Here is a 13,150-nt window from a genome sequence, read left to right on the forward strand (position 1 = left end):
TAGAATTTATTAATAGTATTCTTTAAATTATATAAGGTCAAAAAAAGGTACATATTTCAAAAACTTGCATTTTATAAAAACGACTCCAGGACTCATACTAAGTATTGGCCGAACATCAGCCATGTACCAAATGAAAGCTGTAACATTTCTTAACAAAAAATACTTTTCAGAATTTTTGTCTGGGCCGACACTTTTAATTCAGACGGACAGCAACAAGATCGCGCGCTCAGTTTTCTTTGCAGGCAATAGCTTCACCCGCCCATTACAGGCCCTGAAAAAACCATTTTATTTCTCCGTTCAGAAACTGAAATAATAAATTCCAACTACGGGATCCTAAACTAAATGTGTAAGGCTTGTTATTTAACTAATTAAATTAGTATTCTTAAAAGTATTTTTTTATATATTTAAGGTCTAACAAGGTACATATTTCAAAAACTGCCATTATATGATAACGAGTCTAGGACTGATAGCAAGTATTGGTCGAACATCAGCCATGTATCAAATGAATGCTGAAATCTTTCTTAAGAAAATATTCCTATCATAATTTTTTACTGGGCCGACACTTTTAATGCCGTCGTACCTAAACAAGTTCACACGCCCTGTTTTCCTTGCAGGCAATAGCTTCACCCGACAAATATGTTGATATTTTTATTTATTTCATTATATTTGAACCACTATTATAGATTTTATTATTTATTGCATACTTAATTATTGTATATACGTTTTTGATATGTCTTACTAATTCTGCAAGGGGTGGAAAATTTTCAATCTGCGCTGCCATCGGAAGAGGACATGTTGTGGAGCTGCTCCAAGGGTTTATGACGAGCGCAACGACCCGACCTTTCAAAGTATAAAGAAAGGTTTCGTTTCTGCTAGGACGCTCAGGCTATAAAAGTGTCAACTCATCTATAAACTTATAGTCACCCGACTTGGCTACACCCGGGAAGCTAAATTCCCTATAGCCTTCTTGTCGTCGGGCGTACATTCGCAAGTTTTCCTTGCAGGCAATAGCTTCACCCGCCCATTACAGGCCCTGAAAAAAACATTTTATTTCTCCGTTTAAAACTGAAATATAAAAATCCAACTACAAGGTTTTAAACGCAAGATATGATGCTTTGTATTTAACTAAAAAAAATTCTATTTATTAATAGTATTTTTTAAATTATATAAGGTCAAAAAAGGTACATAATTCAAAAACTTGTATTATATTAAAACGACTCCAGGACTCATACCAAGTATTGGCCGAACATCAGCCATGTACCAAATGAAAGCTGTAACATTTCTTAACAAAAAATACTTTTCAGAATTTTTATCTGGGCCGACACTTTTAATGCCGACGGACAGCAACAAGATCGCGCGCCCAGTTTTCCTTGCAGGCAATAGCTTCACCCGCCCATTACAGGCCCTGAAAAAACCATTTTATTTCTCCGTTTAAAACTGAAATATAAAAATCCAACTACAAGGTCCTAAACGCAAGATAGAACGCTTTGTATTTAACTAAAAAAATAGAATTTATTAATAGTATTCTTTAAATTATATAAGGTCAAAAAAAGGTACATATTTCAAAAACTTGCATTTTATAAAAACGACTCCAGGACTCATACTAAGTATTGGCCGAACATCAGCCATGTACCAAATGAAAGCTGTAACATTTCTTAACAAAAAATACTTTTCAGAATTTTTGTCTGGGCCGACACTTTTAATTCAGACGGACAGCAACAAGATCGCGCGCTCAGTTTTCTTTGCAGGCAATAGCTTCACCCGCCCATTACAGGCCCTGAAAAAACCATTTTATTTCTCCGTTCAGAAACTGAAATAATAAATTACAACTACGGGATACTAAACTAAATGTGTAAGGCTTGTTATTTAACTAATTAAATTAGTATTCTTAAAAGTATTTTTTTATATATTTAAGGTCTAACAAGGTACATATTTCAAAAACTGCCATTATATGATAACGAGTCTAGGACTGATAGCAAGTATTGGTCGAACATCAGCCATGTATCAAATGAATGCTGAAATCTTTCTTAAGAAAATATTCCTATCATAATTTTTTACTGGGCCGACACTTTTAATGCCGTCATACCTAAACAAGTTCACACGCCCTGTTTTCCTTGCAGGCAATAGCTTCACCCGACAAATATGTTGATATTTTTATTTATTTTATTATATTTGAACCACTATTATAGATTTTATTATTTATTGCATACTTAATTATTGTATATACGTTTTTGATATGTCTTACTAATTCTGCAAGGGGTGGAAAATTTTCAATCTGCGCTGCCATCGGAAGAGGACGTGTTGTGGAGCTGCTCCAAGGGTTTATGACGAGCGCAACGACCCGACCTTTCAAAGTATAAAGAAAGGTTTCGTTTCTGCTAAGACGCTCAGGCTATAAAAGTGTCAACTCATCTATAAACTTATAGTCACCCGACTTGGCTACACCCGGGAAGCTAACATCCCTATAGCCTTCTTGTCGTCGGGCGTACATTCGCAAGTTTTCCTTGCAGGCAATAGCTTCACCCGCCCATTACAGGCCCTGAAAAAAACATTTTATTTCTCCGTTTAAAACTGAAATATAAAAATCCAACTACAAGGTTTTAAACGCAAGATATGATGCTTTGTATTTAACTAAAAAAAATTCTATTTATTAATAGTATTTTTTAAATTATATAAGGTCATAAAAGGTACATAATTCAAAAACTTGTATTATATTAAAACGACTCCAGGACTCATACCAAGTATTGGCCGAACATCAGCCATGTACCAAATGAAAGCTGTAACATTTCTTAACAAAAAATACTTTTCAGAATTTTTATCTGGGCCGACACTTTTAATGCCGATGGACAGCAACAAGATCGCGCGCCCAGTTTTCCTTGCAGGCAATAGCTTCACCCGCCCATTACAGGCTCTGAAAAAACCATTTTATTTCTCCGTTTAAAACTGAAATAAAAAATCCAACTACAAGGTCCTAAACGCAAGATATGACGCTTTGTATTTAACTAAAAAAAATTGTATTTATTAATAGTATTCTTTAAATTATATAAGGTCAAAAAAGGTACATATTTCAAAAACTTGCATTATATTAAAACGACTCCAGGACTCATACCAAGTATTGGCCGAACATCAGCCATTTACCAAATGAAAGCTGTAACATTTCTTAACAAAAAATACTTTTCAGAATTTTTGTCTGGGCCGACACTTTTAATGCCGACGGACAGCAACAAGATCGCGCGCCCAGTTTTCCTTGCAGGCAATAGCTTCACCCGCCCATTACAGGCCCTGAAAAAACCATTTTATTTCTCCGTTTAAAACTGAAATATAAAAATCCAACTACAAGGTCCTAAACGCAAGATAGAACGCTTTGTATTTAACTAAAAAAATAGAATTTATTAATAGTATTCTTTAAATTATATAAGGTCAAAAAAAGGTACATATTTCAAAAACTTGCATTTTATAAAAACGACTCCAGGACTCATACTAAGTATTGGCCGAACATCAGCCATGTACCAAATGAAAGCTGTAACATTTCTTAACAAAAAATACTTTTCAGAATTTTTGTCTGGGCCGACACTTTTAATGCCGACGGACAGCAACAAGATCGCGCGCCCAGTTTTCCTTGCAGGCAATAGCTTCACCCGCCCATTACAGGCCCTGAAAAAACCATTTTATTTCTCCGTTTAAAACTGAAATATAAAAATCCAACTACAAGGTCCTAAACGCAAGATAGAACGCTTTGTATTTAACTAAAAAAATAGAATTTATTAATAGTATTCTTTAAATTATATAAGGTCAAAAAAAGGTACATATTTCAAAAACTTGCATTTTATAAAAACGACTCCAGGACTCATACTAAGTATTGGCCGAACATCAGCCATGTACCAAATGAAAGCTGTAACATTTCTTAACAAAAAATACTTTTCAGAATTTTTGTCTGGGCCGACACTTTTAATTCAGACGGACAGCAACAAGATCGCGCGCTCAGTTTTCTTTGCAGGCAATAGCTTCACCCGCCCATTACAGGCCCTGAAAAAACCATTTTATTTCTCCGTTCAGAAACTGAAATAATAAATTCCAACTACGGGATCCTAAACTAAATGTGTAAGGCTTGTTATTTAACTAATTAAATTACTATTCTTAAAAGTATTTTTTTATATATTTAAGGTCTAACAAGGTACATATTTCAAAAACTGCCATTATATGATAACGAGTCTATGACTGATAGCAAGTATTGGTCGAACATCAGCAATGTATCAAATGAATGCTGAAATCTTTCTTATGAAAATATTCCTATCATAATTTTTTACTGGGCCGACACTTTTAATGCCGTCGTACCTAAACAAGTTCACACGCCCTGTTTTCACCCGACAAATATGTTGATATTTTTATTTATTTCATTATATTTGAACCACTATTATAGATTTTATTATTTATTGCATACTTAATTATTGTATATACGTTTTTGATATGTCTTACTAATTCTGCAAGGGGTGGAAAATTTTCAATCTGCTCTGCCATCGGAAGAGGACGTGTTGTGGAGCTGCTCCAAGGGTTTATGACGAGCGCAACGACCCGACCTTTTAAAGTATAAAGAAAGGTTTCGTTTCTGCTAAGACGCTCAGGCTATAAAAGTGTCAACTCATCTATAAACTTATAGTCACCCGACTTGGCTACACCCGGGAAGCTAACATCCCTATAGCCTTCTTGTCGTCGGGCGTACATTCGCTAGCTTCGCTCGCGCGTGCTGTCCGCCGGGAGTGCCCTGCGTCCTTTGGGAATCACCTAAGGCGGGCAGTTCAATGAAGGGTGAGTTGATGCGGGAACCGTAGCGTTTACTCACGGCATGCGCGGGGTGTGTCGCCCTGCCCAGGCCCTTGTCTAGGAAATACAAAAAGAATCACAAATCTGTGAAAAATTTGTCCAAAGCTGAATTTCTGCCAATTGTTAGAGTTGACTATGCTTAATAACATACCTGAAGTTTACCGTTGTAGACCTTATGCGTATCACCGAAAACGTGCAGTTAAGTCCTAGAAGTTAGAGTCTTACAGCAGTCCATTAAAATGATTCCCGTTTACGCAGTTAATAACGTAGACTCTCTGTAAGTGCATAAAAATAATCCAGAAACACTATTCAACACGATCACGTTAAAAAAAATTCAATGTTGAATAAAAAGATGAAACAAAGTCGATAACGTTATTGATTATGTTTTTTTTTTAAACATTCATTGAAATAAAAGTATGATTTACATACAAAACAAGGGTCCAATGTGAAAATCTTCTGTATAGATGTTTTTGCTAACTTATTCAGCTTTAAGGCGGTATAACTATTATAGTCTAGCGCAATTAGTTGAATCGCTAGAATAGCCTAATCGTCGGCGTGTGTGCCGTCCTGCGGCGGTGCTTTGGTCGCAGCAAGCCGGCGCGACGAGCGTTGCACGCGACCTTCATGGCCAAGTTTCAAAGTTCCGAAGATTTAGTTTAGGGATTGCTGCAGATATGTTACGTTTATTCGATTTAACAAAAAATCAGTTAAATTATCGCAAATAAGGTAATAATCTAATATTTTTTCTTAAGTTATGATGGCTCCATAAAGTTGCAATAAACAATTTTGTTAGAACTTGTCAACAGGAACACCCAAAAATACCAAGTTTAACAATTATGTATACAAATATCTAAAAAAAATTGGGAAAGCTTTCCTTCTCATAAAGAACGATTTAAGCTTTTATTTTTTATTTGACTAAATCTGTTTGAAATGGTAAAATCGAAACACTAATGAACTTTAAAGTAATAACTCTAGGCATCGGACGCATGACGTCACATTGGAGATGAGGCACAATATCAATATTTGAGAGCATGTTTTCAGTTCGTAAACGTAAAAAAAAAAAATGCTTTAGTAAAGACTGAAAAACCAGATTAGAAAAACTAAGTAAAGAATTTAAAATTAATACCATTACTAATCAACAAATAAATATATGATAGTTATTGTCTTATTCTATCACTTCAGTAACGTAATCTATTTTTTATCCAGGCTTCATGGTCTGTTAGAAACAAAACATTTACAGTTTTCATAGCGCCCATAAAGTTTTGTGGTTTTTATCTTAGGTAAATATTTTCATTCTGATGTATTGTAATAAAATCAAATAAACTTTTGCATCTACTTACATTAGTTAATTGGAGGAATTTACTAGCGATTTTTATCATTATTTTTAATATCTTTGTTGCCTGTGACTAAAACACTCCAACACAAACGACTTTAGCATGAAGCCTAGAGCAGTACACATTGCGACGCTCTAACGGCTCTAGCGACCCAATAGGTTATTGTAGACAACTAAATATATACCATTTAAAAACTAATAAATATCAAGAAACTTAATTTAAAAGACTTTCAAGTTCCTGTAGTTTATATATATATATATATATATATATATATATATATATATATATATATATATATATTAATTCCTGCGATTTTGTAAAAAAAAAACATTTCGCAAAATTTTGTTGACACAACTTTCTTATTTTGCATTATATATATATATATATATATATATATATATATATTAATTCCTACGATTTTGTAAAAAATATAATGCAAAATAAGAAAGTTGTATCAACAAAATTTTGCGAAATGATTTTTTTTTACAAAATAGCAGGAATTAATATATATATATATATATATATATATATATATATATATATATATATACACACACACACACTTCTAAACTGTAAAAAGTATAAAAGATTTTGAAAACTAATTTTATTTGATAACTGAGAAGATACAATAATAAAAACGTTTGTAGAATTCATATTTGTAGAGCGCAACAAGGAGCTAAGATTTAGGACATAACCGCTAGTTTTCTGAGTGATGCACAAGGTATGGGGCGATAAACTGTTGATATGTTACTACAGAACGTTGATTCTAACTGTACTAAATAAATTCAGCGTTTATGTTTTTTTATATTAAAAGTGTTAGTTTCCTAAGAGCTAAATTCACCGCAGCCCAAGTACCTTCAGCACCTCCCGCAGTAGAATAGGCCTACACATTACGACGCTCGGAACGCTTCAGCGCCAGCGGGCAGATCAATGGAGTCACTCTCTTAAGCAATATACCATTTGTTAAAGCTTAAAAAATATGCAACTTCGTTGGTTTAAATGAATTTTACGTGGGGCCTTTCATGTTTATGTAATTGTATTTTTATTTTCTTAAATTAAAAAAAAATTGGTTGTCTGTAAAGTCGGTTTATGGACGATAGTTTAACGTGACGTCATAACAAAATATTTATGAAATGATTGCATACTTTTATGAATAAAATTGAATCAATTTTATTGAATTATCACTATTTTGTATTGATACAAAGAAGGAGTGAAATGAAATCTACTACCTATTTAATGAAAATATATTTAATCTTTATAAATGTGTTTGTTTTTAACAATTGAAGTTAAGTTCCTAGAACATTTTGGGCTTCATTATGAGATTATACTATAGAAATTGCATTTACAAAATTTATTTTTGTGGGTCAATGCAAGAAATTGTAACTTAGGCCTTAACTGCACGATTTTGGTACAACGCACAGGGTTTGCAGCGGTAAACTTTTGATATGTTACTAAGAAATATTGATACTGCTGCTGTACAAAATTTCAGGTTTTATGTAATTTTCCATATGTTAAAAAACTTAGTTTCCTAAGACCTAAATTTGTTCCAACCCGAGCGACTTAAGCACCCACACGGTAGGATACACACTACGACGCTCGGAACCTTTCAGAGGCCCGGTCAGTTGAGTCAGAGAATTAACCAATATACCATTTTACAGCTTTAAAAATATGCAACAACGTTTGTAAAAGTGATTATTACGGCGGACCATATATCTTTATGTTAATCGTGTTTTTAATTCTTTTGTTGTGAATAAAAGACACTTCTTATTACTTCATCGATTAATATCGTACCTTTAGTATTAACATTTTGAAAATGTTTTAACATAAATGTGTAAAATGGCGTTTTTAGATTATTTGGATGCATTTACGGAGAGTCTACGTTAATAACTGCGTATACGCGAATCATTTTAATGAACTGCTGTAAGTCGCTGCCATCTAGGACTTAACAGCACGTTTTCGGTGATACGTACAAGGTCTACAGCAGTAAACTTTCGGTATGTTATTAAGCATAGTAGGCTCTACCACTGTGCAAAAATTCAGCTTTGGGCAAATTTTTTACAGATTGAAAGCTTTGTTTCCTGGACGACTCGGGGTGCTCGCCTCGCAACAAGAACCGGGGGCGACAGCTGCAGGCACTCTGGAGCCGGGGGCGCCCGCCCGGGCTGTGTGCCTGCGGGGAGGGCGAAGAGGCAGTCAGTCACGCCCTGGAGGTTTCCAATACAGGAGCTCTTTGTTGGGAACATAGTGAATACCAACTCGCGGACAATCTGGCGGAAGTCGCTGTTGTATCGTCGGCCCTGAGAAGATCAGTGGAAGCCGATTTTTCAAGTCGATAATGGGAAAGGAACGAGAATATTATAATAATTCAAATTTGACAAAAAGTTGCGTGTAAAACGTTACACTACCAAAGCGTTGTGCTCTTATTTATGACAACTTGGTATTGTTCTACGTGGTGAGAACAAAACATGCAACACGCTTTGTTGCTAGTAAGACGAGAGTCGTAGCGCCAAGGTGCCATCCTTCAGGACGCGGTTCAGGTGTATAAAACATTTTCTGCCGTTGCGATAGTTCACTGTTATTCTATTTGAAAACGGGAAAACTTCTATTGCTGCCTATTCGAAGACTTAACTTTGCTATTGCAATTAAAGCTAACGATAATTAGATAAAATAACTTTTAACTCTAAAAATAGTAGCTAGAGTATGAGTCAAAATGCTGTCAGTCAGTGTTGTTATGTAACAGATACCTAACATTTTATTCATACATGATAATCAAAATATGTAGTTTCATTGTTTTTCTAAAGTATTATCCCTAAAGTCTCCTACAGATACAATTGGATCATAGTGCTCCATTAATGAGGAAATAATTATTTTCTTTATTTTGGTGAATACATGTGATGACAAAATTAAAATTTTTAAGTGAAATAAGTATAAATACTGCTAAGAGTAAAAGAAGTTTTATGGATTACTTAGATGCTTTGTGCGTTTCCTTTTTTTTTTCTTAACCTAACTAAAACCAAATGTATTTGGGAGGGTCTGGGTTAGGGAGAGACCTAGGTCCGTCTCAGGCCGAAGCCTATACGCTCTAATCATGCAGGGGTTAGCCATGCAGGAGAGGTCGCATGCATCATGTGCTAGGAGGGAATTGGTCAGCCATGGCCACCATTGGTGCCATGACATACTCCCCTCACTGACTACTCTAGACTAACACTAGATAAGGTGGGCCCAGGTGAAGCCTCTATTGACAGAGGGAAAACCCTGGGCTCTTTCATGCTGGATGCAAAATTAATGTATTAATTAACAAGCAGGTTGGTTACGGGAACAGAAGGGTTGTTCTGGAAGAAGAGTTGGACAGAGTAAAAAAGCACTACTAAGCGAAGGTGGTGAGCTTGGACAGTTTGGTCCGTTTTCCCGCCATGATGCCAGCCAGCACACATTCTTAAACTAGAAATATCAGTATGAATGTGTACATGTGTATGGGATTATTCTTGGGCGCTTCGCCATTCAGGGTCTCAGGAGACCAAAAAAGTGGAAAATCAGACGATAATTCAAGCCCTGCTGGGCCGAAACACGACAGTATTTTTCGCCTACACGGAAGGACCTACAGGGAGGGCTGCGTCGGTGTTGGGCGTTGTATGTCAATTAGAACCATATTATACTTAATAATACTTAATACTATGAGCTGCCAGCTTAGGATTGCAAGAACTGTGCTTTTTCGCTCCGCGCGCATTGGCCGGCAGTCTGCGCGGCCAATCACGCGCGACTAGGGCGGCCGGTGGGCAAGGAGCGATTTCAACCGCTTATATTTTTGTCTTACGTCCGGATCAAAATTTCCGAGCGATAAAACATGTGGGTTTTAACTATTTACGCATTTATCGTAAAATGTTTCTGGGGTTCGAATGTAAAAGTCTTGCAAAGTTTCCGTGTCCGTTTCACAATGCAAGGCTTCTGTAGGGTAATACATTGGAGCGTCTGTAGCTATTCGAATACATTAATTCTGAATTCGCTGCAGCTTTAATAAATGTGTTTTCGCAGTGGTTGCCCAGACTGGGGCTGCGTACGTAATAATAGGGTGAATCAGTGTTTTGTAGAGCAGTAAATAGTTCGTTACTGTGCCTCCACATCGCCTGCTCATTACTGGATATAGTGAGCTTAGTCTAACCTCAGCTTGAATTCTCTAGGCATCTATATGATGGTGCCAGAGAAGCTTCCTGTCCATGTGGACGCCTAGATATTTTACGACGTCCTTGTGTGGGATTTGTTCGCCAAACAAACGTATTTATGGCCTGTGTTCTACAGGTGGAAGATTTCCGCGAGTAAACACAATAGCTTCGGACATCGTTGTGTTCACTTTGCTAAACCAGGTCGTACACCATTGCTAGCACACAGCTAATGCATCCGTTTTTTTTCCTAGCCTAATTTAATCTAAGCTAATGCAGTCTGGTAGTGGCTAGGTGAAGTGTGTATGATCTGCTATACAGAAACGTGTCGTTTGCATAGCACATAGCAGCCTAACTTCACTAGGCGGTGTTCGGGGCGTGGCAAATCTCTAGAAGGCTATATATGTTAAATAGAACAGGGCCTAGAATACTGCCCTGTGGTACGCCTGCTCTTATTTGTTTGATGTCAGACATAGTTCTTTAAGTTGATACTGTAAACGTTCTGTCTTCTAGGTAGGACGCGACTAGCTTGGTATAGCAGACCAGGAAATTAGTTTGATATAGTTTGTATAGATTAGCCCCGCGTGATAAACTCTGTCGAAGGCTTTTTCTACGTCTAAAAACGTCGCAACTACATAATCTTTTACGTTGAAGGCGCTTGTTATCTCTTCAGTGAGGCGTATGAGTTGGTGCACTGTCGAGTGATTACTGCGAAAAATCGAATGGCCTAAGTGTACAGGCCTGCCCGATCCGCGGACGAATATTTTCACGTTCTGCGCGCATACTTTTCGTTGGTGATACTGCCGACGAGCGCGGGTTTGAATGGTAGTTTGATGATATGAATTGACAAACTGCTAGACTGTGTGTAATATAGTTACCCAAATAACACTAAAACAACAAAAATGAATTAAATAATAAATAACCATCTCTTTTAAAACTATAACGTGTCAGAACTGAGTGTAATTGTGCAAACAAAGACTAATTTTAGCAAAGATTATTGCACAAAGTAAGGGAGGTAGGGTTATATGAATGGTCAAAATAAGTTTTTATAGCAACTGATCTTGAGAAAATGATTTTTTTGTTTGTGTAGGCCTCAACTTTGACAGCTGAGTAAAGTTTATTTAAACAAAGGCACAGCATTTCAATAAGTGTTTTATTTTTTAATGAATTTTTGAATTATAACCTTGTCACAAATTTTTATGTAGGATACATACAGATGCAAGTTTATTATAAACTGAACTATTAGTATTAATGTTTATACGTTTCATTTAGAAAATAAATTTAGCTCATATTGTTACATGAATTAATATATCTGATACGCTTACTTGCGTTATTAAAATAACTTGCATTAACTTCGGAACAATTGTAACGTGTCCCAAATTTTCGGTTGTAAACGCAAACCAAATATTTTCAGTTAGTTATATTATTAATTTATGTCATGTTATGTTGATAGAACTAACAAAAAACGGCGAAATATAAATTCAAATTTTTGATATTCGTGCTTTATTGTTTGGCTATTTATTTTGGCAATTTTTCATAGTTTAAGCACTTATGAAAATATTTACATAAAATTCTTATAAATGTTTTTTGAGATTCTTTAATTATGTGTGATTATTCTGCTAATAGTTGTTGAGATAATTGAGGTAGATTACCGGTATTTTACCATTGGTTTTGTATTTTGTATTACGTTAGCTACTTTTAAAATACTTTTAAGTCATTTGGATGGTTGGTTAAGTTTTGTTAGCTTAATTTAAAACATTGTTTAATCGTGTGAATGGCTGGAGGGATAAGGTAATTTAATTTCGAACACTGTTCAATTATTTGAATGATTGGTTGTATACAATATTCATTTAAAATACTGTACATTGGTGTAAATGTTTGGGTAAGTTACGTTAGCCACATTAAAAATACTTAACGGCGTTCTTCGGGATAGGCGTTATTCAAAAAACCATTAAATGTTCTTAATGGAGAACCTTCTCTAGAAAATTAGCATTACTTGAAATAGGGATAACAATCTGCAGGTAGAGAAGTAAAGATTGTGTTAGGTAAGTTCCGGGAAGAGGAGTGGCAGATTTTTCATTTAAAACTGCAGAATAAAAAGTACGAATTTTTGAAAAATTTAAATATTTAAGCTTTGTGAAACGATTAATAACCATGCAACATTTTTAAATAATAAAATTAATATTACAAGAGTGACATATTTTTAATTAAATAATCTTTATTTTTGAAATAAATGCTTTTTTTTTTCGGATGAGGTTGTACTAACCAGCGAAATGATTTTTTTTCCGTATCTAAACTACCACGTTATTATTTTCCTGCATAGTATTTTGTTAGTACAATATATAGTACACAATATATAGTGCACAAAATAATTTATTACGGTTGTGGCAAACAACAGTTAACTGGTGTCACTGCTACAAAAGTTTAACATTATTTAGCCAAACTTGTGTTGTGAATGTATTACACTGAAATAAATAATAAAATCACTTCAGGCTATATAAAAAAAGATTGTCAAAATTAAATGATATCGTAGCTTTCGTCCATTCGAAACCTAAATTGGGCGGAGACAAAACAAAATACAGAAAAAAACTTATTTTGTAATAAATGAGGCAATAAAATTAGTTATAGGTATCTAATTTCTTGTTTTATTTACTTGAATGGAAATAAATTTGCCATTAGAATCATCATTTGTTGATAACCGCCGTTCTAACAAAATGTAAAACTCAGATTAACGTATATTTCCGTATACATAGCCTACTTTAGCAAAATATCTCCAGAGTGACGTCACAAATTGCTAGCCAGTGACAGAGAAAGGTGCGCAAAAGGATACCTATATAA

The sequence above is a fragment of the Bacillus rossius genome, chromosome 2, assembly GCF_032445375.1.
Source record: "Bacillus rossius redtenbacheri isolate Brsri chromosome 2, Brsri_v3, whole genome shotgun sequence".
Taxonomy (NCBI): domain Eukaryota; kingdom Metazoa; phylum Arthropoda; class Insecta; order Phasmatodea; family Bacillidae; genus Bacillus; species Bacillus rossius.